The sequence below is a fragment of the Lemur catta genome, chromosome 21 (assembly GCF_020740605.2).
Source record: "Lemur catta isolate mLemCat1 chromosome 21, mLemCat1.pri, whole genome shotgun sequence".
Lineage (NCBI taxonomy): Eukaryota > Metazoa > Chordata > Mammalia > Primates > Lemuridae > Lemur > Lemur catta.
In genome coordinates, this window is record NC_059148.1 from 18,683,931 (window position 1) to 18,702,324 (window position 18,394).

General features: G+C 50.3%; 1 protein-coding gene across 3 annotated transcripts in view; it reads left to right on the forward strand.

Moving 5' to 3' along the window:
- Positions 1 to 15,658: 15,658 nt before the first annotated feature.
- CMKLR1 (chemerin chemokine-like receptor 1) overlaps positions 15,659 to 18,394 on the forward strand; it is a 44,403-nt gene continuing 41,667 nt past the window's right edge. For all 3 annotated transcript variants that reach the window (XR_006730686.1, XM_045534641.1, XM_045534637.1), the window contains exon 1: positions 15,659 to 15,953. The gene's annotated coding sequence lies outside the window, so the exon portion shown is untranslated. The remainder of the gene's footprint in view (positions 15,954 to 18,394) is intronic.

The window sequence follows — 18,394 nt, forward strand, 5'->3', positions numbered from 1 at the left end:
TCTGACAACCACCGACCAGCACCTCGTCTCCCCGGCCCTTCGCTTTTCTTCCTGAGCCCTGCCCCATGCTCTGGAGGTGCACAGGCGCGGAGCTGGCTTTGGGGCCTGGGGTGGAGTGCGGGGGGGACACAGGCCCACACCTGGCAGGCTGCGTGGGTGCGTTTCCTTCTTACCTTGCACTTTGTTTTCATGTCAAGGTGATGGAGACCTGAGTGGTTTCCTTTGGAAACTTGCTACCCAGCTGTGGTTCTCCGTCCAGCAGCAACTCATGTGGAGCTTGTTAGAAATGCAGGTTCATGGTCACCAATCCAGGTCTGCTGAGATCCCCAAGCAACTGGTGTGACCAGAGCGCTTTTCATCTTTATCGTGGTTCCAGGGCATTTTTGGAGAGCAGGTGCACCCTTCCATAGTGATTGTTGAACCACAGTGGGATCTGATTCTCACCACCCCCCACGCTGCTCCCAGCCCAGTGCCCGGCACAGAGCAGGTGCCCAGCGTGGTCTTGTAGACTTCAGTCCTCCATATTGGTTAGGTTCCCTATGTGGTTCTCCGCCTCAGCTGCACATTGGACGGCCCTGGGGGGGGCCTTATACATTCCTGACCAACGGGCCCCACCCCCAGAGATTCTAACTTGGGTGTGACCTGGGCTTGGAGCTTTTCAAAGCTCCCCGGGGAGCCGGACGTACAGCCAGGGCTGGGAATCACTGTTCTGGTGCCGGTGCCTGAGATGGAAGTTCTGAGCGGTCCCAGCAGGCGAGCTGGTGTTGGAGCCACACTCAGCATCTCTCTGTTTTTCCTCAGAGTTGGGATTAGGTAGCTGTTTCCTGACTGGAGAACAGGTCCCATTGCTGGACCGCATTTAGGCGCCAAGACATATGAAATACAAGTCCTGGAATCCAAGGATCACACTCCAGGGGGTGTGTGTATCTCTCCCAGAGATAATCCCAGAGTATCTCTCCATGGGGGAGATACCTTATGAGCAGCTCATGGGATGTGAGACCACATCCATACGTGTGGAACACCATCCTTTTTGTGTGTGTGTGTAGAGACAGGCTATGTTGCCCAGGCTGGTCTTGAACTCTTGGGCTCAACTGATCCTCCTGCCTCAGACTCCCAAGTAGCTGGGACTACAGGTGTGCAATACCACACCCGGCTAATTTTTTAATTTTTTGTAGAGATGAGGTCTTGCTATGTTGCCCAGGCTGGTCTTGAATTTCTGACCTCAAATGATCCTCCTGCCTTCACCTCCCAAACTGCTGGGATTACAGTTGTGAGCCACCGTGCCCAAGCACCTGCCCTTTTAAATCTGTCTGCTCTCCCACTTCCCTAGGTAACTCCTATTCTATCTTTAGATTTCAGCTCAATGGTCACTTCTTCCAGGAAGCCTCCTCTGATCACTCCCAGGGAAGGCTATGTGCATTCAAAGAATAGGGCTGTTTTCAGAGTCCACTTGGAAGTTAGGCACTCAGGCATGGGAGGCTGGGCTTGATGTCTGGCACCCCTCCTGGACTGGAAATTCGTGGGGGACAGCCACCAGGTCTGTGTGATCTTTCAGTGCATTCCAGTCTATATAACAGAGACCCAGTCAAAACTGCAGTGCAGGACTGAATGAGTGAGTGAATGAATGAATGGATTGTTGAGGTTGTTGAGGGTGCTATGGTTGTGGATTCTTCCTTCCCACAGGACTCTATGTAGATGTGGTTTATCCAATTACCACGAGGCGATCAGTCAGCCCTGCAGTGTGCAGTGAGGCGTAGCTATGTTGCTTAGGTCTATAATTTCCTAATAATTAGACTTTCAGGCACGTACATCTTGCGGTTCGAATATGATTCAGTTCCACCTCTGTTGCTAAAGTAACTGCATACGTAAGCCCTCAAAAATTTGCTTTAATAATGATGGGCTACTGTGAGTTTGTGCTATTTAGGTAACTTGCAATCTACTTTCAGGACAGTATAATTACATGGCCGGGTTATTTTTAATTTCATGGGGCAGGGTTTCTCAAGCCTCAGCCATTTCAATGCCACCTTTTTGATTTGTTGCCCTGTGTGTATACAACGCCTATGGTGTCATGAATTTAATATTTTCCTCCAAATCTACTCATTAAAAATGTCAGCAAAAATACCAGTAAATGCAGCTCAAAAGGAAAATGTATATATGACCACAGCATATAGAAAATCAGGGCCGGACGTGGTGGCTCACGCCTGTAATCCTAGCACTCTGGGAGGCCGAGGCGGGTGGATCGCTCGAGGTCAGGAGTTCGAGACCAGCCTGAGCAAGAGCGAGACCCTGTCTCTACTAAAAATAGAAAGAAATGATCTGGACAGCTAAAAATATATATAGAAAAAAATCAGCCGGGCATGGTGGCGCATGCCTGTAGTCCCAGCTACTCGGGAGGCTGAGGCAGGAGGATCTCTTGAGCCCAGGAGTTTGAGGTTGCTGTGAGCTAGGCTGACGCCACGGCACTGTAGCCTGGACAACAGAGCGAGACTCTGTCTCAAAAAAAAAAAAGAAAAGAAAAGAAAATCAGCATTACCGTCTTCCGATAGAAGGTAACCATAAAATGCCACCCCCATGTAAACAATGAAAATGAAACAATGTTATGAAATGTTAGCTAGATACTGTTGCCTCTCCCAGGCTTTGAGCCCCAGCCCTGTTCTTCTCTTTGTTATAAAGGGAGATTAGCAAGTGTTGAAGAAAGTGTCAAAGGCTGGTTAGCACCAAATTGAAACTTTCCCTGGGCATAATTAGAAGAATTGAAAAAGCATTGGAAAAAGAATAACTTTCTCGTGTTGTGATTCAATATTTATTTAGTGTCTTGTCCATGCGATAGGGTCTTGTTTTAGCACACAGATTCATTTGTGTGAGCTCATAGTTCTCTCTTATAAAGTGAATAGAAAGTTCTATGTTTTGGCATCAAGTGTACTGCAATTTATTTTGTTTTTCTCTAGTTCTTTCTTACAGCCGAATCAAAAGGGTGGAGATTGGGTGGGTCTTGAAGTCTTCTGTCCTGCCTAAACTGTGAAGTTAAGAACCACGGACAAATCACTGGAAGCTCTGAAGTGTAACTGACCAGGGTTGGAACCTTCCTTTACCAAATACTTGTTTGCTCCCTGATCTTGCACCAAGCACCTCACTTTTTTAACGCTACATTTTCTCAGTTGTAAAATGTGAAGGATAGTATCAGCATCACAGGGTTGGCACGAGGCTTATAAAAAAGGTGTTGTATGTGAATCATTCTCCTCTAGCATGACAAGCAGTCCGTAATTGGCAGTTACATGAGCTCCAAGAGAGCAGGGCAGTGTCACCGTCTAGCGCCAGTGCCTGGCACCTGGTCGGTGCTTAATACATATCCTCACACTTGAGCGAGTTCAGGGGTGCAGAGGGTGGGAAATACTGTTTGCCTGTGCTGCCTTCTTGAGAAAGTCTTCTCCAGTTAGGCAGGTGAAAAGTGTCACGAGTCAAGTGAGAGATGGCCTCTGGGTGCAGAGAGGCCCCTGAGATTCCTGGGGGGGGGGGCGGTCAGGGGCTGGGCTGGGCAGTCAATATGAAGACAGCAGATGTAAAAACCAGGGGATCATGGACCATCAGGGAAACTGAGGACTGGAGAGAGGAAGGGGATTGATGAAGGTCATCCAGCTGGTTGGAAGCAAAGCACAGGCTTGACCCAGTGTCTTCTGAAGTCCCGTCCACAGCTCTGGTCCCCACGTCACATCCAGTCCTTATTTGCCTCCTCCAGCTGTTGTCAAGCAATGACGACCTGTTTGTTTTTCTTCCCAGAACTTTGCAAAGGCTCTGGCTTCATCTCCTCTCTGGGAATAAATCCATGTTCTCCGCCAGCACCTGCAGAAAGCAGGGGATGCTGGGAGCCGCCCTGTGTGCACACACGTCCCGCGCAGGGTACAGCCGTGATCCCGGGGGCGTGAGTGCAGGGTGTGTGCGGCAGAGCAAGGACTGCCGAGCAAGTAGCCTCCAGAAAAACACCGCCTGACCTCTCCCCTCTGGGGCCTCGTGTGTTGGCTCAGACAATGTTTATTCTTTGTTATTATGCAACATTCATTAAGGATATGGAAAAGAGAGAAAGTATCAAGAAGAAGAGGAAGAAGAAAAATCAGTTGTAATCCTACTACCTAGAGATAACCACTGCTAATGTCACGGTACATTTCCTTCCAGTGTGTGTGTGTGTGTGTGTGTGCGTGTGCGTGTAAAATATCTGCATGTGTATGTATATAATCGCCCCTTCTCCTGCCCCCTAGTGGACTTAATCCCGTACCCTGAGCTGTATATGTGCTTTACTGCACCTACCATTATGTTAGGACCATTTCACCACATTACCAAATGGTTTTTCTTTTCTTCCTGGAGCATAGATTTTATTCATGGATTTGGAAAAAATAAATTTTTAATACTAAAATTAACATGGCCACATTTTTGAAGTAGAAGGCAAAATATGTCTGAATTTTGTAAATAAATTATGACGCTCAAAAAAAAAAAAAAACAATACACTTTTGGCTTGGGATCTACCCCAGACCTGCAGAGCTACGAGCTACACCTTCATTCTTCTTTGTCATTTGGTCAGTAGGGGAGAGGTTTTGTGTGTGTGTGTGTGTGTGTGTGTGTATAAAACCTCTTGAAATATATATACACACACATATATATAGCACTATGTAATTAATATGTAACATTACATTATGTTTAATGTATTATATATTTATATTGTATTTAATTTTATTTATTTATAATATACTCACTATATAATATATGTTATATAATTATATAGAATATTATATTTAGCTTTATTATATACAGATTTATGTACAAGTTTCTGTGTGGACATTAATAGTTTCATTTCACCTGAGAGTGGAATTGCTGGGTCGCGTGTTCTGTTTTTCTAGGAACTGCCATTCTGTTTTCCAAAGTGGCCGCACAATTTTACATTCGCATCATCAGAGTGTGAGGGTCCCAATTCCATCCTGTTCTCTCCAACCTCTGTGAAGTTGCTTCAACGAGCAGGGCACCAAATGGCAGTTCTGCGAACACAGTTCTGCTGACGGTGGGCCCCCTCAACATCAGTTTCCACTCATTCTTGTTTGCACCGTTAATTTACCTCTTTCTTCCTGGTGATAAAAAGTATCCTGACAAAAGAATCCATTCAAGCTATCCTAAAATTTCAGACTAGTGCGGTTTGACCACCCAAGAATCTCCAATCAGGCAGTTTGTGATTTAAGCTGTCATTGATTGATCCATTCATTCTCACAGCAAACATTTCTTGAGCACCTACTATATGCCCGCCATAGTACCAGGGCATTAGAGGCACCAGGGTTTCATGCTTACAACCATTTGAGGTACTGGGACCTTTTTGAAAATCTGATGAACATTTTGGACCCCCTCCCCAGAAAGCCTGGTGTTCACACAGGCATACACACTTGACTGTGTGTGTTTACAGCCTCCTTGAAAATCATCAATACATTTCCAGGTTCAGAATCATTGTTAAATTCTAATAAATGAACAATAAAAGATGCAGGCATCCTATTTGTGTCATCATTGTTGTATAACGCCTTGAGGCTTGACTCCTAATAAAGATTTCCTTCTTCCCACTGCAGGATTGGTGGACTTTGACGTTTGGATGTTGGGTCCTAGGTTCTATGCATGGGGTACTCGAGGGGCTGTAGCTTTAGCAGAAAGCTCTGCAGACGAGGTCCCTGCCCTCATGGACCCTGCAACCCGGGGATGAACTCCTGTCTGCACCTGACCTAGGCTCCCCCAGGGTCATCTGATGGGTCTCATGAGATCCTTTGAGCTCTGACTCTCATCAGTAGTGTGCCAAGAAGAAACAAGGATGAGAAGAGAAGAGGACACACAGGGGGTGGTGGCCTCTTGGCGTCAGGGTGCCTGGAAGGCACCAGCCTTGCTAACTCCGATCAAGGCAGGGGCTGCGGGTTATTGAGTCCAACCGGTATTTTAGATGATGTCGGGGACCCATTTAGGCTTTAGGAGCAAACACTCCTCGATTAGTGAAAACCAAGGCAGACATCTGTGGGCATGGAACAAAGTCAAGGAGTGTGGCCACAAAGATTCCCAAGATCTGGGAGGTCCACGATGACTTTTTGTGGTGTTTTCTACATCACACGACCAAAATCCCGTTAAACCAAGGAGAGAGGGCAGGGTCTCTTGCCTGCGTTCTGAAGGAGTGGATCTGACCAGAGGTAGGGAGACATCCTTTCCTCTGCTGAGTTCTAAGGGAGATCTTGGGGCTTCGATTTCCTTTCTGTCTCCCCAGCATCACAGGAAAGGAACGTGGAAATGTGTGAACCAGGAGGCAGCCAGCTGCTTCAGAACCCGCAACAAGGTAGCACAAAGAGAAGTCTTATTTGTGAACCCTGAATGTCTTGGAGTGGGACTGTCCCAGAACACGTAAGCCCAGGAAATTGGAGGGGGTTGTTGATTTTGGCACCAGAGAGCTCCTCTAACGCTTATGTCCCTGGGACTATGACCCTCCCATCGGTCACAGACTCCCCTGAGAAGCCAAACGAAAGCTAAACACTCTCTCCCCATACACTGCTGCGAACCGTTTGAGGAGGGTGTTGGATCATCACAGCCCGACCATGGCTTGTTGGGTGGTTCTTAGAAAGCAAGTCCGAACTTGTGTCGTCCACTGAGAGAGGTCCAATGTGGTACGTGCTGCAATTACTGCTATTAAAGAAAGTCAAAATGATAAAAATCAGAGGTTGACACACTTTGTCTTAAAATGCTAGAGAGTAAATGCTTTAGGGTTTGTGAGCTTAAAAACGGTCTCTTGTTGCAACTACTCAGCCTGTCATTGCAGCGTGAAAGCAGCCATAGACAATGCACAAATGAATGGGTGTGGTGGTGTTCCAATAAAACTTTATTTACAAAAACAGGCAGGGGGCCACATCTGGCTTATGGACTATAGTTTTCCAACCCCTGGTGATAATAATACTCAGCATTTAGGAATATTCAACATGAGCCAGGAGCTGAGCTATGTGCTTATACTACTATCCCCGTTTTACAGATGAGGATTCAGTTTCAGAGAGGTTTTGTAACTTGCCCAAGGCCACTCAGCTGGTGATGGATGGAGCAGAGATTCTGATTTCATTGCTTTGTTCCTAAGAAATGGTCACAAAAAAGTGTCCTGAAGGATAGGCGGTAGGAGACATAATGATATTATTATTAATTATCATAAATTATTATGATAATTATTATCATTATTATCATTATCATTATCATTATTTCTTAACTAATAAGAAATAATAATAAAAATATTCATTGGGAGTCTGTTATGGGCCAGGCACTATGCTAAGTGTCTTATATGGTGCTGTGGGCTGAATGTTTGTGTCCCCTGAAAAATTTACGTGTTGAAATCCTAACCCCCAAGGTGATGGTATTAGGAGGTGGGGACTTTCGGGAGATGATTAGGTCATGAGGGCGGGGTCCCCACAAATGGGATTAGTGCCCTCAGAAAAGAGGCCCCAGAGAGAACCCTCACCCCCTCCAACAGGTGAGGTTACAGTAAAAAGATGGCCTCGCCAGACGCCGAATCTGCCGACATCTTGATCTGGAACTTCCCAGCCTCCAGAACCGTGGGGAATAAGTGTTTGTTGTTTATAAGCTGCCCAGTTTACGGTATCATTACGGCAGCCTGAATGGGCTAAGACATACAGGTCAACACAAGTCCCTCCCAGCACAACTCACTGTTGCTATTGTTACTTCCAGGCCCAGAGAGATGGGACCACTTGCCTTAGGTCACACAGCTGGGAAGCAGGGCGGTGGAAGTCAAGCAGTGCTCTCCCCCCCGGCCCCCCGCTGCTATTCTGAAGCTCACGTGGGCTCTGGTAACATGTCACGCATCGTCTGCTAGGACTGGCCCTAGGGTGGTCTCAGGAGATGGTGCTGCGTAGCCGGGGTTTGCCAACCGGCCAGGAAGTAGTGCAGCATTCACAGAACTGGCGCGGCCCTCCCAGCTGTGCGGGGGCACGGTGGGGGCCGTTCCGAAGAGGCACGTCTGGGTTGTGCGACACAGCAGAGCAGCAGGCCCAGGTGGTGGCCAGAGACGTGAGGACGTCATCAGGTTCTCGGAGCAGATGCCAGGCGAGGGGATCCGAGGCCTGGGACCCCTGAGCAACAAAACCCCCCTCATTCTCCGGGAGACCCCCTCTCTCCGCAGAGGCAGCGGCCTGAGTTCTGAGTGTGCGTCTGAGTCAGAGGCCCCGGCAGGAAAATAAACTTTCTGTGCTAAGAGGAGGAGGGAGAAGCTCACTTTTCAAAAATAGGAAAGGCAGCCCCGTTGCTATGACGAATTCCTCGTGTTGCTCTGTGTTTTCAAAATTTCTTTTTTATTTTTTTAATGACCCACATAAAAAGGTACATACAGTCTCTTTGTAAAAATACATGGAAAAAATCTCCATCTTATGCCGGATCCGAGTGGGCATTGAGGAGCTGTGCGGCCGGGAGAGCTCGTGTCAAGGCCTTTGAAGGCGCTGGGATCCGTGACATTTGGGAGACCCCACCCTACCTCGAGGGAACCTCAGAACGTCTCTGCAGACCTCACTACAAATGTGCATTTCTTGTAAAAATATCTGAAAAGGCTTTACAAGAATTCAGACAAGATGGCTTTTTATGAAGAATAAATTATTCATCGTGTTCTTGCGGTGTGTGCTTTGAGGTTTCAAATATCTCTGCAGACCTTTGACAAGCTCGCGGATGCCGGGTTCTGCCCCGAGCGTGAGGCCATGGGGCCAGGGCCTGGGGCCTCAGTCTACCCACCTGCGAAATGGGAGTGATTCGGGATAAAATACTCGGGGAGGTAGAGACAGAGAGAGGAAGAGGAAGGGAGGGAGAGAGGAAAGAAACACACAGACGCAGATGATGTTAGAGCAGATGGAGCAAAATATAAATAATTGGTAACTCTGGGTAAAGCTATAAGGGAGTTCCTTGTACTATTTTTGCTGCTTTTCTGCAAGTTTGAAATTACATCCAAATGAAGTCCCCCCCGCCCCAACCCAAAGTCGCGGTGGTGGTGAGGTGTTGGATTCTTGGAAGCCTTGGAGCTGTGCCCACATGGAGCCCGGAGGGCACCAGGGGACCCAGTGGGTTGAGGGGTGTGGCCCCGTGGTCCCTGCCGTCCCTAGCCTGGCAGGTCCATTTCCATTTGCCTCATATTTTGGGGTTCCATATGGGCTCTTCTGTAAGAAAGGGGTCCTCTAAAGAGAAGGCCAGAGGCTGGTGGCCACGGTGGTGGCAGAGGACTTGGGCGGGTCTGAGGACCTGAAGGGGTCAGTGTCCGGTGATTTTGGAGGCCTTGGGTTTTCCTAACAAGGAGAGAGAGGCAGCCAAGCTACGGGTTGGGTGCTGCTGGGTGGGGTGGGACGAGGGGCGGGCAGGGCGCCAGGGTCCGGCAGCGGAAGGGAGGACAAACAGGGTGGAGGAAGAAGGGGCCGAGATGGTGAGCTCAGGTCTTCCGGCTACCACCTTGCCCGCCAGCACTCAGCTCGTGCCAGGCGCTGCTCAAGGGACTTTGCAGCTATGAACTCTTTTCGTTCTCACAGGACCCTGCCCAGTAGGGCAGCTCCAACTACCACCTCCATGTTACAGAGGATGACACTGAGGCTCAGAGAGGCGAAGTCACTCTCCCAAGGTCACACAGCAGAGAGGCACAGCTGGGATGCAAATCCGGGCGCCTGGCTCCAGAGCTTGGCTCTACTTCCTCCGAATTTCAACACAGCAGGGGCAGAGATTTGGTGCAAATGCAAGGTCAGAGCCAGGAGGGAGAGTGGGGGCAAGGGGTAGGGGGAGACAGGCTTCCAGAAACAACCCACAGAGCTATAGAGACATCGCGTATTAAGTGCTTACTCTGAACCCCTGCAGCGCACGCCATATGCATCATCTCGGAGAACGCTCCTAACTAGTCCTGTGAGGTCGGGATTACCATCCCTACTTTATAGGACTGCCAAGGGCAAGCCCAGAGAGGGTAAGTGACTTGCCCAAGGTCACACAGCAAGAAAGTGGCAGGGCTTAGATTTGAACCCAAGTCTTTCTGACCTCAAATGGTTGTGCTCTTGACCACTGGGCTGACAACCCCAAATGCAGTGGCTTTGGTGCTTCTCATCCATGGCAAGTGGCTCATACTAACAGCTGGCCCTGGGGAGACAGGCGAGGGCATGGGGGCTGGCTCGCATCATCAGACATTTCCAGTATGGCTCAGGTCCCGTGTTGGAGCCAGAGTGACAGCAGTCCAGGCGTGGACACAGATGTGCACGTGGTGAAATGAAAGAGCAGCGTGATTTGAGAAGGACGAACGTGTTGGCTAAGTACAGAGCCACTGACAGAAGGGGCAATTTTCCCAGGAAAGTGGGAAGAAAAGGGGCAATTCTGGAAGGCTGCCTGGAGGAGAGAACACCTGAGCTAGGTTTGCACAGATGCCCAGGAGGTTACCAGGTGGCTGGGCACAGGGTGACAAGAGAGGGCATTTCTGGCAGAAGGGGCAGCTCCGGCAAAGGGGCTTGAGGCTTTAAACCTCAGGTTCACAGTAGAAGGAGGGGAAAAGGAGGGCCAGACAACTGGAGAGATGGCCAGGGGCCACAAGAAGCCTCTGTGTGTGTGCATGTGTGTATGCATGTGCGCGCGTGTGCGTGTGTGTGTGTGTGTGTGTGTGTGTGTGTGTGCGTGTGTGTATGTGGAGCAGGGTCGGGGAAGCTCTCTGGGAATTGGGAGGATCAATCAGCTGCTCAGGCCTTGCTGTGTGGCTTTAGGCAATTGCGACCCTTCTCTGGGCCTCCATTCCGTCCCCTGCAAAACGGAAGCTTTCCCAGAACCAAGCTACGTGCCCCGTTGGACATCACCTGTGAGTTAAGGAACAGCCACAGGTCTCACGCCAGCTCCAAGCTTCTTCCTGTCCCTGTCAGGGGTCCAGGAGAAAGGAGCCCGAGCAGCCCTGCCAGCCCCTCCCACCCCTCCCAGGCTTCCAGGGTGGTCCCACCAGCCCCGGAGTGGAAAACTGTCTCCTTCTCTTTCAGAAGGAGGGGCTGGGCGGGCAGGGCCCCGGGGCTCACTCCCCACCAGGAAAGCCACCTCCACTGGCCTCAAAGCTGGGGCCTCCTCACTCGGTGTCCCTCCACCCCTTCCCACCATCCCCCTCCGTGCTGTTAACCCTTTCCAGCCCGGAGGAAAGTTCAGGGGCCTGGATGCTCATCTAAGGGACAGAATCAACTGGGCCGCCAGCATCTTCCTTCCATTTCTCCTTCTCAGTTCCCCAAACTCAAATGCTCACTTCTGTCCTTCCCTCCCCTTCAGACAGTCCCCAAGCCCCCGAGGACCCCCCCTCCCTTTCCCCCTCTCTCCCCAAGCCTGGTCTAGAGGACGGGAGAAGCGAGTCTTGCTGTTGCCCGAACACAGACGACAGACACAAGTCATGTTTCCAACACAGCTTTGTCTGGGGCTGTTATGAATGTCTGGGGACGCTTGGCCCGAGGCCCGACCGTCCTGTCGTGGTGACTTTGCTGTCCTCTCGGTGGTTAAGAACTGGAACTCGGCCTGCAGGAAGGAGTCCTTGGGTCCTCCTCGGTCCAGCTGGCCTGGGGAGGTTGCTGACTTTGATCCTCCATCTATTCATTCCTTTAACAAATATGTTCAGTGAGCAGCCCCTTTGTGTCAGCGCCAGACCCTCCCTCCCTCCGGGACGATAGAGCACAAATGATCCTTGCGTCACAGTCGGGGCTGGTGCTGCAGGGGAGGATAGTGCGCTAAGAGAATGAACATCAGGACACTGGCCTGGTCTTGGGGTGTGGGAGAAAGTGACATTTCAGCTGGTATCTGAAGGTTTGGCTCCTCCTGGATCTCTTTTTGGCTCTGCATCCCTTTAGTTTTCTCTTTCTTGGGAGACGAGGTTGGCAGAAGCCACATTATGGGGGATTTTGATAGACCAGAATCGAGACATTGTAATGGGGAGCCATGGAATGTTGTTGAGCAGTGGAGTGACATTCAACAAAATGCAGCCTGAGGATGGCCAATTCTAGCAGCGTCCCAGGACAAATTAGAGGGCCTGCATTTGGGAATGTAGGCTTTTGAATGCCCAATAGAAGGGGGGAAAATCCAACATTTATTGGATGCCAATGGTGAGCCAGACTCTGTTCTAAGCACATTATATGTATCAACTCATTTTCCCAAGAACCATCTGAGGTAGGGACTCTATTACTCCCGTTTGTAGAAGAGAAAGCTGAGATTCAGAGAGGTTAGGAAATTGCACAAGGTTGCACAGCTAGCAAGTGCAGCAGGGACCCAAACCCAGATCTGCCTGCCACCAAGGTCGATTTTCTAGTCTTTACTGAAATGGTCCTTGTATTAGTTTTCTACTGCTGCTATCACAAATTACCACAAACTCAGTGGCTTAAAACAATACAAACTTGTATTCCTACAGTTCTGGAGGTCAGAGGTCCAAAATGAGCCTTAGGGACTAAAATCAAGGTGTTAGCAGGGCTGGTTCCTCCTGGAGGCTCCAGGGGAGAATGGATTCCTCACCTCTTCCAGCCTCCGGGGGCTGCCTGCATTCCTTGGCTTGTGGCCGCATCATTTAAATCTCTGCTTCCTCATCACCCCACTGCCTTCTCCGTCCTCTGATCTCTTGCCCTTGTGATCACATCGGGCCCACCTGGATGTTCTGGGATCATCTCCCCATCTCAAGATCCCTAATTTAATCACATCTGCAGAATTCCTTCACTTTCACCACGTAAGGTAACATATTCACAAGCCCTGAGGATTAGGACGCCAATTAGGATTGTAGGGGTGGCAATTTTTCTACCTGTCATCACTGGCCAGCTGGTTTCCCCTCCTTGTCTTTCAGCTACTGACATCTTTAGGACACGGTCATTGTCCAGGGGTCTTTCCTGGTAATTAGGACGCTCTTGGAAAGCATCACAGCCCCTCCAAAACGGGGAGTGTCTGGGAGTCCAGCTTCACGAGGGTGGGGCAGGGCTGCCCGGTTCACCAGCCTGTGCCTGGCACAGAGCAGGTGTCTAATAAACACCTGTTGAGCATGGGATACACCAGAAGAGACAAATGACGTGCCCGAGGCCACACAGCCAGCCTGTGGCTGGAACGGAGCTCTCATGCCCATGTGGCCTGTCCGTGCCTGACAGAAAGTTCGGACTTGGAGAGTTTTCCACGCCACAGAGAGCATCTTTGACAGCTTCCCTCGGTTTGGGAGCCTTTCTGGTGAGCCTCGTTTAGCCAACTGATGATCGGGGAGGTTGAGCGAACTGCTTAGCCTTAACTAGAGTGTTAGGAATCCCTGAATACTAAGGATCAGCCAGAAATAGATACCCCGGGGCTTGGGAACTAAGCTGTCAGCTCCGTCTACACTGGGATCAACTGATAGCAGGACGGTGTCCTGCATCTCCCGGGTCAATGGGATGGGCTTTAATTGGAGAACGGAGTGGGATGAGAAAGGCAGCCCCATGTCACCCCACCCCAACCCCCAGGTCCAGGGCAGGCATTGCTAATCGATCTCCGTGCTCTTTCCAGCCAGGCCTGGATGCGGCCTCAGATTCCCTTTAACACGGAGCTCCAGGAATCAAGAACCCACCGACTGGAGCTGGTATCCAGGTGAAGCTTGTTCTCCATCTTGACTCTCCATGGAGGGTCCGAGGGTATAAACAGAGGTTTCTCTGCATGCCCTGGAGGGCATCGCAGCCTCCGAGCCTCCTCCTCCTCCTTCTTCTCCTTCAGCAGAAGAGGAGACTGAGGCTCAGAGAGGCGAATGGGTTTCTTTTTTTTTTATTCTTTTTTTGAGACAGAGTCTCACTGTGTTGCCCGGGCTAGAGTGAGTGCCATGGCGCCAGCCTAGCTCACAGCAACCTCAGACTCCTGGGCTCAAGCGATCCTCCTGCCTCAGCCTCCCGAGTAGCTGGGACTACAGGCATGCGCCACAAAACCCCAGTGGCTGGGGCCTGTCCCCAGAGTTTCCGATTCACTGGGTCTCAGCGAGGCCAGAGAGTCTGCACATCTAACAAGCTTCCGGGCGAGGCTGCTGGTGCTGGTCTGGAAACCACTGGTCTCTGTTGGTAACTAACTTAGGTGGTGATGTACAACATCCCCATCACGTTACGGAAACGTCCTCTCCTTTGGACCAGGAGACTTCAGGGCTGCTGCTCTGCTACTAACAGCTGGGTGACCTTGGGGGAGTCCCTTGCCTTCTCTGGGTCCAGGGTTGCCACCTGCACAGTAACAATTTGGACACTGAGTCCTTCAGATAAGCCCAAAAGAGAGGGGAGGAAAGAGATCTGGAGCCAGGTAGGCTGGGTCTGACTTTTGACTCTAGGGAGCTGTGTGACCTTGGGCAAGTGGCTTAACCTCTCTGAGCTTCAAGTTATCATTTGCAAAATGGAAGAGTTAGATTTGATGGTTTCTAAGTGTAAATCTCACTGAATTGAGGGGTTGAGGATGGTGGGGAGAGGAAGGTGAGGTTCTAAGACTGATCAGATGATGAGGACACGGTCCCTGACCTGTCCATGCCTTTGAGGCCCAAAGAAGGGCAGGTCTCTCTCCTCCTCTCCCTCCCTTCCTCTTTTCCTTTCTAAAAATGTTATTTTAGGCAGTCTGGGTCTTGGCTTTGGATTCAGACAGACCTGGGTCCAGCAGGACTCCGTCAGCATGAGCTGGGCGCCTGGGGCAAAACAACTTCCGCTCTGTGGCCCGGGCACCATCTTGCGAAATGGGCAAGTGACACCTCTCCTGGCATCGTTGACAGTGCGCACGACTTACTGCACGGAGCCACGTGGTACAGGGCGTGCACACAGTGGGCGCTTCTGTTACTTCTTAAGCCTGCAGCCAGACTGGAGGTTGGAACCCCAGCCCTGCCGTCTGCTGGCTGTGTGTTCTTGGGCAACTGACTTAACCTATCTGTGCCCCAATTTCCTTATCAGTAAAATGTGGGTAGTAATGATACCCACTTTCTAGGGTTGCTGCGGGGATTAATGAAATCCCGATCACCCAGCAGGATGCCCGCTCTCAGCCATTTTGATCATTCCACTGATGGTGCCGCTCACAAACCGGGCGCCGACTTAGCGCTGGGAGAGGGCAGGGAGCGAAATCCAGTCCTTTCCCCGAGGAGCTCCCAGAGCAGGGAGAGAGACTCCCGAACGGGCGAGGATACCACTGCACGAGTGCTGTGACGGGCTGAGCCCCCGGGGCAGGGGGGAGCCCAGAGCAGACCCCAGACGGTCAGGGAGGGCTTCCCCTGGGAGGGGCCTCCAAGCTGAGACCTGAAGGGGACGCAGGAGGCCATCGGGCCACAAAGAGGGGCAGGAACAGCATCGAGGTGGGGGGAACAGCGCTCACAAAGCCCTGGGGTGGGAGGGAGCCGGTCTCACGGTCAGTCTGACACTCTGGGTCCCTCGTGGGGAGCAGCCGTCCTTCCCCCCAGCAGCCCGGGGCCACATGTGTTCCTGGTTTGCACCGAGACAGTGGGCACGGCTCCCAGCTGCGCTAGGCTGCCAGAGGGGCTGGTCGTCCCCGGCGGGTCTGGCCGCCACCCACGAGCCCAGTCCCCGGCTGGCAGGGGCGGCCTCTCCTGGCGGCCCCCACCCCATGCAGCTGGCCGCCCCCGCCCTCGGTCAGCCCAGTTTCCTGCCCCTCCCTCCTCTCTCCTCCTTCCAGCTGTTTCTCTGGCTGAGCTCTGTCCCCGTTTCACTCTGGGCAGCAGCCCCAGCAGCGAGCAGGGAGCTCGGGGCAGAGCGGGGCTCCCTAGCGAGCCTGCTACAGGACAAGGGTCTTCCGGGGCGCTGTGTGCACCCTTGGGGGCTTCCGAGGGGATCTTGAATGAATGAATGAATGAATGAGTGAACTGCTTTCTGGGACAACAGCCACAGCCAGAGGAGCCGTGTGATTGGGAGAAAGAAGCTGGGGAAGCCACCAGGAACCAACGGGAAGACCGTCTGGGCGAGAAGGTATCGCGTTTACCTTTGGAGCCTTCCACAGGGGCCGGGGAAGGGGGATCCCAGCAGAGAGAAAAGTTCGATTCTTTTTATCATTTAATATTTGTCCAAAGGAAAAGAGTTTTCTTCCTATTTTCAGATTGCAAAAGTAACGCATGTCCATTGTAAAAAAATAGCGAACGCACACATGTGGGTATATACATGTGGACGGCCCCATCCAGTTTGGTAACCTGCTTTGTTCTTAACCACGACTGGGGACTTCCTTCCGTATCATTTGTGTTTCTGCAACGTACATTCTAATGGCTGCGGGAAAGGGCTGTTTTGGAATGTGTTTAACCCTTTCCCGTTGAATCGGTTTCCACTTTTTCTCGTTATTATAAACCAGTGCTGCAATGAACATTTGATCTAGTATGTCACCGCTGTGTGTTTGGCCTACGGATACCTTTCAGAGACGAAATTGCTGGGTCAAAGGTTTGCCTGTTTTTAAGGCTTTTGAGCCTCCTGGCCACCTTGTCCCCTGGAAGGTTGTGTCAACTTGCACTACAGTGTTGATTCGGGGTGTGATGTTTACACAGCCTCACCCGCATTGTTGCGACCCATCCCTCAAACATTCCCTGATGAGAAATTGAGAAGAATAGTTAGATGCGTCGATTTGCGTTTCTTTATTAATGTTGCTCCTCTTTTATGAAAGTATTGTTCACTTTTCTTGTGTGACTGTTCTGTTCAAGTCTGTTGCCATGTGTTTTTCCTGTTGGCATGCTTATTTTTTTCTTATTGATGTGTAAGAGTTCTTTGTATATGAAGGATACAAAATGCTTTGCCAGTGCTCTCTGTTGAAAATATCCTGCCACTCCCTTTTATTTTCAGACTAGCACATTTTAAAGGGATTAGCCACGAAAACCAGCTTTTGGCAAAATTACAAATAACACATAGTGATGATCAAGTACTTGCTACTCCATATAAGACTTGTGTGGTTCAGAGAAGTCAGGTCACTGGTCTGAGGCCACACAGCAATTCCATTTTAAAAAGCCCCCAACTTCCCTTTCTGTGTTCTGTATCTCCTTTTGAAGACCAGTCTCCTCTGTGGTTCGTGCTGTCTCTCCTGCCCCCTCCAAACTGGCTCGAAGGAAGGATTGTTCTGAATTGTTCTGAATGCCTTCGTTGCCAAGACGAATGGGACTGGCTGGTTCAGGCCTCTGGTGCAGGATGGGTGGCTTGGCATTTTCTTAAAAAGGAAAGTTTAACCTAAACCGTGGCACTCGAATGGTGAAGTGCCAGGCACTTGGGAGGTCCATGGGACTAGTGACTTCCTGGTGCACAGGAGCCTTCTCTGGACTCCCCTAAAACTTCAGGGACTAGATGAACTTGACTTTGGGCAAGTCACTCCTCTCTCTGGCTTGACACCTTCTGAGAAGTCCCCCACCCACATTGTGTCAAGACCTGTCCCCTAGGCTCCCCTAGGGCCTGTACTTCAGTCCCCTGCACAAGAACTAGCATCTGTTAGGTACACTGAATAGTGTTCATTGAATAAATAAAATACCCAGGCCTCAGTTTCGCCATCTGTAAAATGGGGTTGGGGGGAATTGCACTAAAGTTCCATCTCTTAGATGTTTGTTTAATGACTCCTCTCCATTTGCAAACCACTTTATCAAGATGGTTGTCTTGGATTCAAACCATGGCTATGTGATAAAGGTACTACGAACACGCCCCTTTTGCAGATTAGGAAACTCAGGCCTGGGGGGGGGGCCCTGGTGCTAGACCTCCACGAGAGGCAACAGAGCACTGTGGCTGTGGGGGTGGGTTTGATAGGCCTGCCACCTGCCAACTGAGTGACGTGTAATAAGTTAGTCCTTATCTTTGTGCCTCAGTTTCCACATCTATAAAATGGGAATAGGAACAGTAACTGTCTTATAAGATCATTGTAAAGAGTAAACGAGGTTATACACGTAGAGCGCTAAGCAGAGTTTGTCTTCTAATAAGGGTTCTATAAACATTAACTACTACTCTCATGGTCATTTCTATCTGACCATGCTGTCTACAGCTGTGACACTAGTCTGAGCCGTAGAAATTATTATTGATTTCTGTAGTGGATTATTAGGTTCCCATCAGTGTATTAGAAAACCAAAAGCCTATTTCTTTTCTTTTCTTTTCTTTTTTTTTTTTTTTGAGACAGAGTCTCGCTCTGTTGCCCGGGCTAGAGTGAGTGCCGTGGCGTCAGCCTAGCTCACAGCAACCTCAAACTCCTGGGCTCAAGCGATCCTCCTGCCTCAGCCTCCCGAGTAGCTGGGACTACAGGCATGCGCCACCATGCCCGGCCAACTTTTTTTCTATATATTTTTAGTTGTCCATATAATTTCTTTCTATTTTCTTAGTAGAGATGGGGGTCTCACTCTTGCTCAGGGTGGTCTCGAATTCCTGAGCTCCAAAAGCCTCTTTCATTCTCTTTGAGCTAC